Genomic DNA, 16,210 nt, shown 5'->3' on the forward strand with positions numbered 1-16,210 from the left:
TCATATACTCATATACTTTATAATAAACACACCTTTTCCTTCGGTCATTTTTAAGTCGTGGCTGCAGAGAATGGATATTTCCTGTAATCCCTCCAGTCTACATATATTTTGGAGTTCACACTTTCAGTTTGTATCTAATTATTATACACAACATATAATACAAAGAGTTTTAATCTCACCACACAAACCCACATCCTCACAGACATTCACTCTCTTGTTCAGTATTTCCAAGTTCATGTTCTTAATGTTTTTCTTTTGACCTTTTTATTTTCCTCATGAGCTTAAATCACATTAGTTTCAGACCAGTTTTCCCAATGTCCAGAAAACTAGGTGCTGATCATTACACAATAATTCTCCCCACTAATGACATTAATTTGCCAGAAGTCTTTAGTGTTTCCTTCCCCTAATTAATTCAGTGAAGCCATGCATGGCACTGCTGAGCTCCTTGTACTGCTGTTGAACGTTGTGTGTAGAAATGAGCTGCAGTGTTGGCTCACCATATGCAAATGAGTGCAAAACATAAACAATATATGACAGGACTTTTGTTATACCTGCTCGGTGCAGTCAAACCAAACGACAGGGCACAACCAAACTAATGAGCATAAGGACTGTGTCAAAACAGGTTGTCTTTTATTTTGAGCTATCCCAGTGGCAGACTACATGCAGTATGAGCCTGGGGTTATACTGTATATTTGAACCATTCCCCACTCTATGAACACTTTGTATTTTTGTTTTCATGAACCTACTGACTAACATTGTGGATGAACAGTCAAGTTTAGTCAAGTCTAATTTTATTTATATAGCTCAATCCCAAATTTTCCTCAGGGGGTTTAATAATCTTTACAGCATCTCTGTCCTTGGATCATGGAATCAAACATGGAACAAATTCCCCTTAAAACTCTTTTGAATGACATTATAGATTGTAAAGATTATTTGAAAAAATATGATGGATGATGGAACAACTTTCATGTGCTGCCACCAGGTAAGCAACATGACTGAGTACATAATTATACAAAAGACAAAACCCAAGTCTAGAGGAAAACAAATGGACGGAAAGGGAGACAAGGAGACTGGGACTCCTGAAGGGATCAACCAGCAAAGTGAGCATTGGTGTAAAGAGAGGACTGGGAGAAGAGAATAGACAGAAAGAGATAAGTACTGTACATACAAGGTTTAATGGATTCATTCTGACTGAGAAGGATTTGCTTCCAGGAGAAAGGTAAGAGGTATCATGCCTGAAGTAAGCCACTAAGCGAAATTTAAGATGAGTTTTAATTTTGGATTAAAACACCTCCGTGAATTCAGGCAGTCTGATACCAGCAGAGAGGTTATTCCAGAGGAAGGAGGCATTATAGGAAAAAGGTCCGACTGTATTTTGCCTCTGTGGGGAAAGACACGATCCCTGTATTTGGAGTGTTATTGATCAAAAATAATGGATTTGATGGGGGAGACACTTACAACAAAGGTATGTGATCGATGTGAATCTATTTAACCCTTTAAACGCTAGACATGTGAACCATTGAGTATGTAGTGACTAGTGGAGTGGCAGACAACATGGTTAGAGCTTACAAATGGTAAAGAATACAATATGGGGCCTTTGTTATGTTTACACCAGCTACATCTTTTAGAAAAGGATTTCATGATAAGGCCTGAATCACCTTCTGTGGCATTGATTCAACAATGTCTCACCTCCCTGATGCTATTCAAGGGCTGACTGACTGCTCAGCAGAGGACAAGAGGTTTAATAGTACAATACATCACAAGCCCCACTGACATGTCACAAGTCAACCAGAATAAATGCTGCTCCTACACCATAACTGCGTTTTTAGATGAACTGTCTGACACAAGGCTGACATCTGTATCCAGGCATCACAAACACCATCATTTCTCTTGTGTGATTTAGAGAATGGGTGCATGGTCCTCACAATCATGAGAACCAATTCTGTACTCTTATTATTCTTACCTCTGAGCTAATAGGAGGTTGGTGACATACCTCACACAAGAACTGTCTCATTGCAGAACAACAAGTGAGCAGTGGTTTGCCTACAAACATGGACTGACCGTCTCTGCGTATGCTATTCCTCAACTCTCTAATAGAAAATTGGGTTAATGCTGCCAGAAACCTTTTGAAGGCTACATAGCTGCCAGAGGAGGGTCTGTCCACTCACAAACCTTTGAGACATCTTCACACAGCTAATTGTGCTTTGTGCATTCTTGGTTTGCAAGGGATCTTGCCAATGACTTGTTGTGGGTTCCAAACAGTATGCCATATCCTGCAGTAGTAATACATTATTTATGTTTTTACTTTGTTTCTTCTCTGAAGGGCTGCTCAATTCAATACTCAGTGTTCCTAAGCAAAAAAAGAGTTTTGTGAGCACAGTCCAACTCAGATTTTGATATATCTTTGATGAACCGAAAGCAGGAATCCTTTTTTGATGGACAATGGCCTTAAAGTGATCTGCCCTGTGGGCTTGAACAGCCTCCTTGACAGGGCCTTGAGCACAACTGGCAAATCCTACTGAGAGACGGAGGAGAATGTTAAAAGATGCTGCCACTTCACTCCAAGCAGGAAACACTACATTTCAAGAGGTGGTTGGTAAGAAGCATCTCTTTCCAAGCCACTCGTGGCAGGAGATAGCTGACACACTTTGATATGTAGTACTGACATAAAAGTCGAGTAGAAGTAGCTGGACATTAGAGAGTTTGTCAAATTCCTGGGCTGGACACACAAGCAATGGATGGTCTATTCCTGTGCTGAATACAATCCTACAATCTCCAGACTGTCTTTGACATGATACAAGCATTGAGAGATTTTGGGAGAGACCATTCGAAGGATCTGCATATCACAGCACTGCTGCAGAATGATCAGATACTATCTGAAACTTTTCCTCAACAGTGGGATCAGATGGAAGCAGAAATACAAGTATTCAGTCTCTGTTTGTACAGTTCACGTCATTTCAGCTTTAAAAACTCAGACAAAGTCCTGTCAACATTTCAGGTTTGTTTGGGAACAACAAAATGACATAACAGCATAACTGCTACTGCAAGAATCTGACAGCACATACTGTAGTGTCCATGTCCAATAAGGTATATGGACAGTGACTGCTCATACAGCTAAAATTGGACAGAAAGATTCTTCAGATGCCTGAGTCTCACTCAACATCATGTGTGTATTGAACAGATCCAAGAATTCATTGTAAATAACAATCTGTTACAAGGATAGTGACAATCTTTCTTGAAACATAGTTCTTCAGATATTTATTGCTGCAGTGTTTCAAATATTTTTTGTAGAGAACTAGGAAGCTTAAAAAGCCTTTAATCCACTTATCTTCTGTTTTGGACTCGACAGGCGGAACATTTTCTCATGAATCACATTGATGGAGAAACAAGAAGCCATGTAAATGTGATTTGTATGGGGCCCAGAAGTGGCCCCCGGTGAAAAGAATAATAGAGGGTTTAATATTTTTTTAATAGCATTAACACTAGAGCAGGTCAAGGACAAGATGATATTGCACATGGATTAGATAGATCCTCTACAATGCCTTTAAATTTCCTGTAGTACACTAGATGCATATTACTCATTGTGTGGGTGTCCTTGTTTCTATCACTTTATCTTTGTGATTTAATCTTCATGCAAACAAACTGTATTTTCATGATAAAAAGGTTCCCTGTTTAAATCTAACTCACCTTTTCTAAATCCACCATCCCCTGTTTTACTCACGTAATATATTTGACTTTCCTTCATGGTATTGTTTGACTTAGTATCATTACCCTGTATTTTGTTTAGTAATGTGATTCTTTGTAGAATAGTCTTCTGAGGTAGAAATCGATTTGTTGATTGTATTTTACTTAAGGTATAAAACGTATTGTTTCACGGCTGACAATGCTGCTGGCAGTGCTATTGCACAAAAAACAAACAATTACCCACAATATATCTAGAGCCACAGCTGCTGTTAAAATGCAAACTAGGATGGGCTGTTTTTGTGCATTGGTCATTTAGTTGGCTGAGTCTTCATTTTCTCTCAGCTCTGGTGCAAACGCATGAATGTCTGGTGGCTTGGGAACAAAATTATGCTCATTATCTGGCAGTTGTCCAAAGGCATTGTGGGAAATGCAGGTAATTACTCACTGAAGTAGAAGATGAGTCAGGTTGATGAAGAGCAGGGACTCAAAGATATTTCATTCAATACAGAATCTAACAATAACAGCAAAGTAGAGTATCCCAGGGCAGATTTTTACTTTTAATGTGATGAGCTTTCATAGTGGCCTTTTTGAACAAATGCCCCACTGTGGACCCATCAGAAAATCCTCCACTGCAATTAAATGCAATCCTGTGCACTTGCTGTGAGGATATTGACTAATAATTAAAGGTTGGACTCTCACATGGAGCAGCTCAGAAGGTTCTGGTTCTTTTCTCCATGATTAAAGTCACATAAAAAAGAGTGGGACTCCCTTGAGTGGCAGTGGCAGTTCTCACCACTCTAATGACTTCAGAAGTTTGGCTTGACTTCTTTCAACCTTTTTAACTTATTTCTTTCCCTAACCTGAGCTGTTGGATAGAAGCTAAACTAATGATGGTGAGGTAACAGTTTCTATATTGGCGTATGAGCCATTATGTGCTTTGTGGCTGGATGTCTGCTGGATTGTTATGACTCTATTTTTGTTCTTTATTTTAACCATAGTGTTTTGTTAGAGTTCCTTCATCAAAATTTCATATTCACTTGATGATTTGATAAAAAGAGTCCACGCATAAAGTCACGCAAACCTAACACAATATGCATTAACCATTATTTCAGAACTGATGCTGCTTTCCATCCTCACAAGGCAGGAATCTGTTTTCTGACTATAATGTAATTGGATTCATGCTCGCAATTGATTGTCAGCTCCCTACTTTGAGCCTCTCCTTATCCTCCTCATAGTCTTAGAGTGGCTGAGGGCCAAGTGTTTGCTCAGCACTTCAGAGCAGGCAAGATTCCGTCCCCATGGTGTGTCATGAATATTTTACTATATTGTTACGTAATTTACGCCCAGGGATTGGGGTTGAAAGCTCCCTCTCTGCATCCCCTCATCACTGGGTCCAGCTCTTGGTCTGTTTTCATCAGCTGGGCCTTTATACTGCTATATAAGCAGGAGCAAAGTACACCAGCACTTGAAGTAATTAGTGGTTGGTTGCTTATGATACTCAAGACAGAGTGTAATTAAAGTCCCAGGCTTTTGATTGTGTCTCTTATGCAATGAATAGAGCTACACTGGCTGGCTTGAGAGACATTACTGCAGCAGTCAAAAACTGCAGGAGCATGCACTGTTTCAGGTGTTGAAGTTGACTTGCTGAGACAATCATAAGCTTTCAGACAAAGAGCTTGGGCAACCCGCACTCAGCAGCTCTCTAAATTAGGTACAAGCAGCCGCAGTCGATGTGCGGGACTAAGTCTTTCCTCTGCGGAGGAGGGAGCTTGGAACAGCGGAGACAGGTAGGGGGAGCAGAGATGGTAGATGTATACACTCTGAGCAGGGAGAGGAGGGTTATCTAGTTGCCTGTTGTGCTGGCTGTGAAACAGAGACCTTGTATCCGCCTTTCTCTTCCCTCATTAGAGACAGAGGCAGAGGCCCTCAGGCACATACAGTGCTTCACTCCCCCTCAGCATTTCACTGTGTTGAGGCGGGGCTCTTGTTGGATTATCCCATCATCCTGCAGTGAAGATACCCTGAAAGCTTCAGAGGCTCTCATAAAAAATGTGCACCGCCATTTACTTGCACTTGTTAATGATCTATCTTTTTATCTCATTATTTCTATCACCATAATAATAAAAGTGACGAAAACAAAGGGTTGCATGTTGCTGTGAAGCTTCAGAGATTGGTTTGAAAGGGAACAAGTGAAAAAGATTAAATCTCAATTTTAAAGCCGAGCTGACAAAAGGACGATCGTAACACGATGAGATGTTAAAATGTTTTGTTATGACCTTGACTGCTAATTAACCATAAAACATGATGTGGCATTAAGTGTGCTAGAAAGAAGCTGCCTATTTACACAACCCACTGACATAAAGAACTATGGTGTTATTACCACCAACAAGGAGGTCATGTTTTCTACGCTGTTCATTTGTCTGCTGGATAACAGAAACACTACTGGACGGATTACTGCATAACATAGTGGATGGATGGGACATGAGCCAAGAAAGAACCCATAATAGTTTGGCACATATCTGGACAAATGGGCAGATCCAGGATTTTTATTTTACATTGTGAGATGTGGTGTCTTTTTTGACATTATATCATAAAATTATGCAAATTAAAAGGACCGATATCTATAAGTGTGTGGAATTTGGTGTTGCTATTCTGGTTTTAGACCAGAAGTCCAATATTCCTCTATGTTAAGCTCAGACCTTTAAACTTTGTATCTGATTTAATGACCATGTGGAATCCTGACCTTTTAAAAAGTTGGTGTGGTCAGAGGTACACAGACTTACATTGATAATAACATTATTTATAGTTATTGCTCTATTCCATTCCTCAGAGTGTAGTGTGGCTATATTCTGCCTTGTTAGTGCTCTGTAATACCTGGACAGGGCTCCCAAGGTGTGTCCTGTCACCTTCACAGAGCCTCAACACCCTGGGACTGGGTGGTAATTGAGGATAGAGAGAGGTCTGGGCTGGAGAATTGATTCTGACTGAGCTCACTCCCATTCTGTGCAAAGTGTAATTTGGTGCACAGTACGCTACATTAGTTCATTCAAGAAGCCCATTCCCCGGGACCAACCCACGCACCCAGGCTCAACAAATGCCATGTACTCGCTGAAATCCCGACTCCCATGCAAACAAATAGGGAAGCAAATCAAATAAATGCTTATAAACAAGCAATTGTTTTCAGTGTGTTCACAGGCCAGTGGGCTTTCCGTGGGTTTTATCTGTGGCCCTCAACTTGACTTTTACAACCGAGCAAATCAAATCCATGAAGCTGTGTCTCTCAAACCCAGATTGTAGACGCCCCCCCCCATCTACCATGCTCTCGCTACAGAGCAGCAGATCCTTTGGTTCAGGATTAGTTCTGACTCAACTCACTTTGCCCACCCAAGCTCAAGCGGTCAATTCCCAGGACAGTCATGAGTGAGGGCTGCCCAGAACCTTAGCTTTTTTTTTTAAATTCTTGGCGGCATTTTATCCCCTTTCTCCTGCTGTTTGCAAATCCCTCTGTAGGCAACCCGAACCACTGCTGCTAATCACCAAGCAGATTCACAAAAACTGTGTGGCGGTCACCCCTGGTGCGTTCTCTTTCTCAATATGTTAAGTTTCACTCAAACTAATATCTGGCGTTTAATTAGTGTGCACTAACAGGCCTACTGAGGAAAAGCTGGCACGACGGGGAAAACTGTCTTTTCTTTTTCATATACTGAGCATTGCTGTGAAATTCTCAAAACCAAGAGGCACAGGGAGGAGAGCAACGTAAATATCAACCAGTTTGTTGTGTTTGCTTATGTCCTCTGTTTTGTCATAATACCAGTATTCACCATCTCACAATTCATAACACTGAGATGTGCCTCTGGCAGCCTGCTCTGATTCTGCTGTGAAACCTTAAGAAACCGACGTCTTCACAAACACGGCACAGCCATCACATCGTTTCCTTGAAAAGAGCGTGGAATTAAAGGCTTGGAACTGTCTCTCCTGAATAATCTCACCATCAACCCACCGATCCATCACTGTCCTGATGCCTCCGTTTGAGTTTAACAATAGTTTGAAGCAGCGGAAGAGAAAACAATGAGTAGCTCAAACACATTTGAATTAATTGTAATCCATGGTGCAGTGACAGATTCCATATTAATTGCGGGAGAGTGATATTTATTGTTTGTTTTTTTTGACAGTGCTAGTGTTGAAAGATGAGTGATGAACTGAGGGCTTAGTTATTCATCTTATTCAGAATCAGAGTTGTGTTTATTGCAGTGAATTTGCCCCAATGTTGTGGTGCCTGACAAACATAGTGAGCATAAGCGTAAAGATAAAGCAAATTAAAAAGCAAGCGATGTGCGTAATAACTGAAAGATAAAGACTTACAGTACAACAGTAATACGTGAAAAGTATACAATATAATATAATTAAATATATAAAAATAATACTGAAAACAAGAAAAATATGAAAATGTATGCATTGTGTCACTCGGAGTTGCGAATGTACAGATTTTGCAGCTTCCGTGCACTTTTGTTAACTAATAAATCTAAAACAAGCAAGAATAGGTTTCCGTTCAGCCACAGTAAAGTTTGCCTGAGATCTTGAAAGGATTTTCTGTCAGCCTAATGCCAGCGAATACACTCAGCCTCCCCTGCAGCGGGGACAGCCACGGAAAGTTTGGCTGTATTCAGGCTAAGCAGCTTGGACATCATCCAGGCTTCCAGCACATGAGACAACACAGAGGCTCCCATGAGTCACTGCTGTGTCACACAAAGGACCTCGCTCTCTGGTCAGAGGCGGTTGGGATTTACCATGAAAACACAGTATTTGAGCTATAATTCTGAAACAAACACAACAGAGGAGTTCGTTACAAACTTTCAACATCGTGGTCGTCACTGGGACAGTGCTGAGATGTTGACATTCAGCAAATACAAAGATAACCATGTTCAGTATCTTCGCTTACTATATAAGCGGGGTAATGTTTGGTAATTTGCACAAAACACAAAGCACGTCCGAGGCTGATGGGATATTTAGTGATAAACTGCTTTATCCAGATAAAGTACAGATCATCCTGCAGGGAACTGCATGAATCTGCTTTAAATATAACTGGAATCTGCTCTTCCATCTGGTAGATGTTGAGCTATTTCACTGCATATCTGGAATCTTAACCTGCTTGCGGCACTATAGGGAAACCAGATCAAACCAGCTGGATAGATTTGTTGGGAAATTGGTTTGCAGCAATGCTCACTGTGGGCATTTCCAGGCAGCAACAAAACCAAAACATCAACAAACAGTTACACACACTTCGCACCTTTAAGCACCTCTGGACTGACAGAGGTGGATATTTGGTCCTGAGTAGCTGGACGAACAGCTGTGGAGGAAAAAACATTTTTGATCTGTTTTTTTGTCGGGGGGGGGGGTTTACAAGTTACTGTGTAACTTGTAAATCCCAAAAGTGGCTGTAGTTACCATCTGTGTGAGCTTCAGTAACAATAGCAAACCAACAGATGAAACAGAACGTCATAACACTTTCAATAAAAAGCACAACTCAAATGTCAAGCGTGGGGCGCTGCGGGGAAGCCACGGAACAGTACCTCCACATTTTCAACTCAATCGCCAGAGGCATTAGGATTCTTCCTCTGAGGAACATGAATGTCAGCACAAAATGTCATGGTGATTCATCCAATACTTGCTGAAGTATTTCAGTCTAAACTGGACCAAAGAGGAAATTCAACAAACCCCTGATACTTGCACGATGTAAAGGGGTTTTGACTTTGGTGGATAGTCAGATTTATTGACTAGTAGTCATAATTGACAGTAAAACGTATTAAACAAGATCATTTATATGGTACCAAGCTCTGAGCTAAATTTTGCTTCCAGTGATGTTTAATAAAAATGTCATATGTGGATTCAACTTTTGATTAAATAATTTAAAGTCTGTTAAATGCAGGAGCCAACAAAATCATTATTTCCCTAAACTGTATGCATCACTGTGCAGTAATTTACTAGTTTTGGCACCGGAAAGATCTAATGAGGACAGCACTGGTGCCAAGAATTTCTACATTAATTCCATTGATTTTTTCAGCAGAAATCATTTTAATTGATTAACCTAATCTCACCCAAAACATGCTCTTGAGACACAATTTTGCATTTTTATTCCAAAGCTGGGGATCCATGTGATGAATAGGATATTGATTAGCTCTGGAATATATCTTGATTTTTAGACACATGCCAGGATATTCAATAACGGGGCTGTTTTGCTCTTTCAAAAATATTGATGGTTATAGAAATGAGCTGACACAAAACAGCATTAATGAAATGGTGTCAGTTACTGTGACAGCTGATCTTTATATTCGCACGACAGTACTTAGTGGTGCCTTTACTCCATTTAGATGCACCCGCTTGTGAATTTGTTAAAATTTTCTCCTATTACAAAACCCCTGAGCACTCCCAGATTTTGGTTCCTACAGTTCCACTGTTTCTACAAAGCAAAGGTGGAGCCTGACATCTAAGAAAAGAGATTGTTTCTATGACTTTACATTGGCACCCTTGTTTTGAAATGAGTTCATATCAAAATTAAGTGTCCTACGAGACTAGCAGCTAAAATAGAGACCCAACACCAGAGGCCAATCATGCAATGTATGTACACATTTACAATAACAGCGGACAGAGGAGGATCGATTTTAATTTACAGGCTAATTATGATCTCTAGTGTTTCCTCACTCTGTAAAAACATGATAAATCCTGACAGAGTCGTGTATTTATAACCTCACCCCACCACCTTGTTTCTTTAACCTGCAATCAATGCATTGTCAAGACCTGATGAGCTTCCATAACAAACCCACACATGGATATTGACACAGCGTCTTCAAGCTGCAGTGCTCTAATGTTAATTTATTATAAAAGATATATATTCAAAAGAACAATAAGATTAACAATAAGATTACTCCAGGATTACACTGCAGGACAATATAAAGCAGAAGAGAACACAGTAAAAAAGAATTAAGTCTTAACTACAGGTGAAGATAAAAATAAAAGTATAACTGTATTGTGAATTAAATAAAATCAAGTGTATACCGAGTCATGCAGAACCAGTGCCTATTGGTAGATGTCAATAGAAATGAGAATAAGATACTAACTACAGGAGCTGTAAGTAAAAATGAAATGATAGAAGAAATATTGCACATAATATTGAAATATATATAGTAAATCTTATATTAGAACAACTCATTAAAAACCACATTATCTTTGTTCATGTGTAATAGTGCAGTGATCAAGAGGACACGAGAAGCTTCTCTGTGCGTGGCCACCTGACTAACATCTACAAATACCCTGCAAGCGAGCCATTTAGGGAGCATACTATAAATTGTAGTGTGTACATGTGAGGCATTTAGGAGACATCTATAAATCATAGCAACAGAAAATACCCTTGGTTAGAATGTCCCCCCTGCGTGACCATCTGTCACCTGCCACACCTCACCAAACCTCCGCAAGTAAATTCTTATCACTGAGCAGCAAACTTATCTTTGTTCTCTGACTCCATTTGTGTTAAATGAGATATAAATAATAATTTAATCTGTGGACAGTTTGATTATATTACAGTATGCACAGTATAATGTCCTCATAGCAGTACAGCATTTTGTATGTGGAAGTAGTGTTTATGTCCTGCGGTGCTTTGTATGAATCACTGCTGTTCTGTCTCATATCATATAATTTGTTACAGTAAAACATGCAGTTTTCCTGCTTCTTATGCAACATACAGTATCATGTAGGTTATTATAGCTGATGGTTTCACGCTCCTGGACACGCCTGAAGCATCTAAGCACTTTATGTGTGAATGTAGATTTCAACATTAATAATAATGATGTAAGCTGGATGAGTGTTTCTGTATTACTGGACATGGTTTGAGATTTTAATACTTCACACTTAATGGGACTTTACAATACCTGAAACCATCAGACCATGTAAACATCTTGTTTCAACATTTTTGTTGAATTGCATTCTTGGATGTCTATTCTTAGCATTAACAGTTTATTTTGTAGAATTTGCTGAACTACATCCATAAATGTTATTCAACTCTATGGTGAAAAAGGTATGAAACAATAATGACAGCACATTTAATTACAATATACTTGTTCCTGGATCAGATGTACAGATGCAGATAATGTGAACACCAAAGTTGTGGTCAGATTTCTTTCACAATTTGAAGATTTGTCCATTTTTAGCAACAATTTCTCCAAAATAAACGTAAATCCGATCTCACTCTCCTTTAGAAAGTCAGTATCATTAACCAGTCTTTAAAGCGATTGAGACTTACCACTACTTACTCTTAACACAGTTAAGATTGTTAAACAGTCAAAGAACTACTCGGTTTAGGAAGAGACCTCAGTGACCTGAATGTACTGGATGTAAGGTAGTGGAGTGGTCTTTGATAAAACAAATAACAGTGATTATTGTTCTCCTGGGTCCTTTGTTTTGTCGGCTCATCCATTCTTCCTACACCTCCTCTAAAATATGACATTTTATGCAGTTGACACTTCTTCACCTGACTTCCTCCTCGTCTGGTGCCGTCATACTACGTTCCACTGAGGTCACCGAACAATAAACCGTAACTATGGGTCGTAACAAGCTGCCGGCACAGATGATGTATGAGGTCGTTGTCAGACTTTTTGCTGTATGTATAATCTTAAGATTTGACTTGACGACACGAGAAATCTTGCTCACATTATGTTGTTTAAAAGTTCTGCAGGTTTTTAAAGATGTAACCCCAGGAGCTCTGTGGTCACTGTAATGGATGCTGCCCTTTCCCATCGCAAAGACACTTTTAGAGCTTTTATATATAACCTGATATCATCTCAGGGCGGCGATCACTACCCTGTTGGGCTCCTGAGTGAAATTCTATAAAGACGTGATCCACAGCCTCAGCAGTTTTGTGAGACACTCACTGCTCCCAACGCTGCTGATTTGTAGTAAATGAAATGTCAACAGAGTTGTGGTTTGATCACATAAACAAAGTCACATCCATAATTTTGGCAAGCGTGACTTTCTAATTCGGAGAAAGGATTTACTTCTCTTAATATCACAACCTCCTGGCTTTTGCGTGACCCCAGATTTACTGTCTTATGTGTCTTCAATGACACGGCAAAGTCAACCGAGCAGATATTAAATCTGCATGATCCCATTGACCCCTGCTGGAGCATGAGCGTTGCTTAAAGCTCAAGCAGTATCGACACAGAGAGGAATACGGTGAGTGGATGGACTTGTTCCAAAGTCATTCAAAGTAGCTCTGCCATTACATTCAAATGATACAGCATTTTGTGTGAGAGGAATCGATATCCTCGAATGAATTAAAATGTCTATTAATTCTGTCATTGATATGTGCAGAGTAAATATACTGATGCTGACACAAATAGTTGAGTCTCTGTTGAATGCATCAGGGGAAATATGAAGTCACTTGGGGTTTCGTGTTTTTGTTTAAAACATTCAAAGTTGGGTTGGTAAGTTGTTTCTGAAACACTTTTTATCTTATTTGTTGAAATCCTCTCTATATACCGATCAATAAATAGAGTCATCTGAATATAAAAAGAAAAAAAGCCAGTGTTCAGGCCCTTGTAGACCTTTAATAAACTCAACCATCCAGACCAAATAAAACGATTTGCTGCCGTACATGTCCGTCACTAAGTGACCTGCCTGCCTGCACTCTGTCTGTCCTCTCACTGTGCACGACTGCAGAGACACGCAACGCTAAAGCAGAGATGATAGCCAGAAGTTAACGAGCACGTCACGGAATAGTTGGCTTCTTGCAGCTGTCAGACAGTGCACGTGTCGGATGAATATTTTCATAAGTGAAGCTTGCTTTTGTTTGCTTTTCCCCTAACGTTAAGAGATTCTTGCAGTGCAGATTTCTCTTTGATTTTTATTCATCTAATTTTGAAAATTTTGAAACTATTCAGAATGAAATCAATATATGTATATAACATATGCATGCAAAATGAAAAAGCATGAAACCACAGATTTTCTGTTAGCGAGAGTGATAGCTCTCACGGTAAAGGTAAGACATACTCCTTACTTTAATCAACTTAGCAGCCGAGGGCAGAAAACTGTCTATAATTATAATCAATTAAAGGCAGCAGGTAATTATGCCCAATGTGAGGAGGAAGCTTAGTTCGATCGATGTGTTTTATATGGTTGATTTACGGTCGAACAGGATGAGGGTCAAGGTCGGATGAAGACAATAACATGGTTCACATCAATTATCTAAGTTGAAGCCATGAAATGATTTCGTTAATTTAGCTGCAGTTTGAACCATTTAATGGGGGAAATGCTTTTAATGAACAAAAGCAGTCGTTATAATACTTCCCGTCTCTCCACTCCTAACAGCATGTGTCTCCTCTAAAAAAGATTACCTGTGCAGACAGTGACACTCTCATGTAAAAGCCATTACCATCGACTGGGTGAATACATTACCTGCCAGTGTACTGTTCTCACAGTTAATCAACTGGTCAGTGTTAATGGAGGCATCCGATCCTGACATAGACACCTTCAGTGATTGTGCAGCTGCAGTTTTGCTTTTACACTTTAGTTAAGGAGGAAAAATAGTTTTCAAAGCAGCTCAGAGTCCCTCAGGAAAACTCGACATTTTTAACGAGTAAACAACAAGAAGTGGCAGAATAACTGTTTTAGTGGATGCTCTGCACATCCATCACGTGCTTCATGCATGAATGCATTTCCTGGTAATTTAATGCTGCAAACAGGCTAATGCACAATATGGATTACATGGGATTACACTGGAGTCTTACATGAGAGACACGCACTTCAGCCATGATACCAACAATAAGAGAACGTGGAAATGTATCGGTGGGAGTTTTTAGCCTTGAAAAATGACACCTCGCAAGAGAGATTGCTGAAACCAAACAAACCACCAGAGAATTTAACAGAAGGATCTCTGGATGATCCTGAATGACGAAGAAACTCCAGTACACTATAGAAATTGCAAAAGGGAAAAAAGGGATAAACGTGTTTTAGCTCAGAAAATCAGGGAAATGTGCATTTGCAGCTGTAGTTAAGGTTGAGAATCAGTTCCAAATAGTCCAAAGCATCAGAATTGAATAACTCCAAACTAATCAATTCCTTTCATTGATGCCAGCTTGTAAGAGAATGATGTCAAACAGTGTCTGCACTGCTGGAAACTTGCAACAACATGGAGTCATGGTGGAGAGGAAGACAGTTCAAAGTGTGGGTCTGTTCTCAAACAGAAAGAAGATGCAAGTGTGAGCTGTAATGTCTGCAAACATCTGGCAGCTGAAAATGAGCTTTAACATCCAGGAATGATGCGATACTTTCCACACGAGTGCCACAGTTTCTCATCCTAACAGCCACACACAATGGGTGTCATTAGTGACTCAGACAGGTGCATAAATCAGTTTTAACTGTACATTAATTCACCTTATTTTAATCTTGCAAACATATTTTCACACCTTTCCAAGTTACCTGCACATGAGGCGTTAACGGCTGTAACAAGTGTAAGCAATAATCGCTAGCTATCCACCAGCCGTACAACTGCACCAGGATTTAACCATGAATTTTGACAAAATAATGAATTGTTGTCGCGTTGACCTGTGCTTCAACAGTTTGTACAGTTTTATGGTTTTCAGCAAATTCACTTGTTCTAAATATTTCATGCAGCCGTCAGTCATTATAAAAGCAACATCAACAGCATTACGCCAATATTTCGTCGGAATTCCATTTGCAGGTCCTAAACTTCAAAGATCTGCCTCGGGTGAAAAGCCCAGTTTGCTTACACATGGAGAAGTTAACTGTCTGTTGGCATCAGTGTCAAAGCACACACAGGAATGACTAGATTGAAACACTCGGGCAATAAGCCTGCACTGCTCACACACATTAGCCAGGCGCAGTTTGATTTTGAGCAGGAGAAACTACAGGCACGCTCAAACTACTCGACCCACTCTGTTGTCTCATAACTGCTGCACACTGCATCTGCTATCAATGCTTTCCACCGCCACACTTTTCTTTTCTGGAAGTTAAGCAGGAAAAAAAAGGAGTTATAAAATATTTAAAATCCAACTATTGGGGTTTGCATAGCAGCGTCTTTCTTTCACTCTCCGAGCCTCTGAAGTTGCACGTGCAGGTGTCGGTCGACCTTGTCGAAATTCCAGATGAAGCAACACACACACACACACATATATATATATATATATATATATATATATATATATATATATATATATACACACACACACACATAAACATATTAGTCCAGCCAATGAGAGTGGGCCGACTCCCACTTGTTTACACCAGTTTCAGGTGTTGAGACAATGCTGCTAAAAGATTAAATGGACTCGTCTCTGTGGGACGGATTTTAATTTGATAAAGGAATCTTTGTAAATGAAATGTAATTTGAATTACCTTTTGTGCAGCACAGTTGGTTATCAATGATTAAAATGCTATTGACCACAGGAGATGAGGACACACTAGACACCACAGGAACACAACCACTAAAGCATCAGAAGTGTTTATAGACACTTTTGTT

At 39.7% G+C, this 16,210-nt stretch overlaps 1 protein-coding gene and 1 long non-coding RNA gene across 4 annotated transcripts in view; one reads left to right on the top strand and one right to left on the bottom strand.

The window, feature by feature from the left end:
• Positions 1–16,210, bottom strand: part of LOC138410437 (uncharacterized) — a 211,632-nt gene that overhangs the window by 57,868 nt on the left and 137,554 nt on the right. The window lies entirely within an intron of this gene.
• The window catches only part of LOC109635196 (metabotropic glutamate receptor 4-like), a 167,182-nt gene that overhangs the window by 56,773 nt on the left and 94,199 nt on the right, over positions 1–16,210 (top strand). The gene's annotated exons all lie outside the window — the stretch shown is intronic.

Source organism: Paralichthys olivaceus, chromosome 6 (genome assembly GCF_024713975.1).
Source record: "Paralichthys olivaceus isolate ysfri-2021 chromosome 6, ASM2471397v2, whole genome shotgun sequence".
NCBI lineage: Eukaryota > Metazoa > Chordata > Actinopteri > Pleuronectiformes > Paralichthyidae > Paralichthys > Paralichthys olivaceus.